Here is a 409-nt window from a genome sequence, read left to right as displayed (position 1 = left end):
GAATTTTGGTCGAGCCAGAACGTATCGACCAATGAATCGACCAGTCGACTGGGAGGGTACAACCCTAGTTCACACTAGAGGATGACACGGGAGTGGATTTTCCCTCCTGTCCCGTCCCACTCCCAGACCAAAGTTTAAAAACTAATCCCATCCCATCCCGCTCCTGTTTAAACTGACTCACGCTCCGGTACCGCTCCTGTTTAAACTGACTCACGCTCCGGTACCGCTCCTGTTTAAACTGACTCACGCTCCGGTACCGCTCCTGTTTAAACGGACTCACGCTCCTGTACCGCTCCCATTTATTTTTTTCCTGAATCCCTAGTGTACGTGACTCAGACTAAGCACGTCTTACAGCACGTACATCGTGCTATCACCGTCACATTCTACTCTCATAAACTTCATTCATATT

The 409-nt window shown here is 49.1% G+C and overlaps 1 protein-coding gene across 1 annotated transcript in view; it reads left to right on the top strand.

Annotated features, from left to right (window-relative positions):
* uimc1 (ubiquitin interaction motif containing 1) overlaps window positions 1-409 on the top strand; it is a gene marked incomplete in the record, with an annotated part of 98,508 nt that overhangs the window by 57,285 nt on the left and 40,814 nt on the right.

This window comes from Etheostoma spectabile, unplaced genomic scaffold (assembly GCF_008692095.1).
Source record: "Etheostoma spectabile isolate EspeVRDwgs_2016 unplaced genomic scaffold, UIUC_Espe_1.0 scaffold405, whole genome shotgun sequence".
Lineage (NCBI taxonomy): Eukaryota > Metazoa > Chordata > Actinopteri > Perciformes > Percidae > Etheostoma > Etheostoma spectabile.
This window is presented reverse-complemented; position numbering and strand designations above follow the sequence as displayed.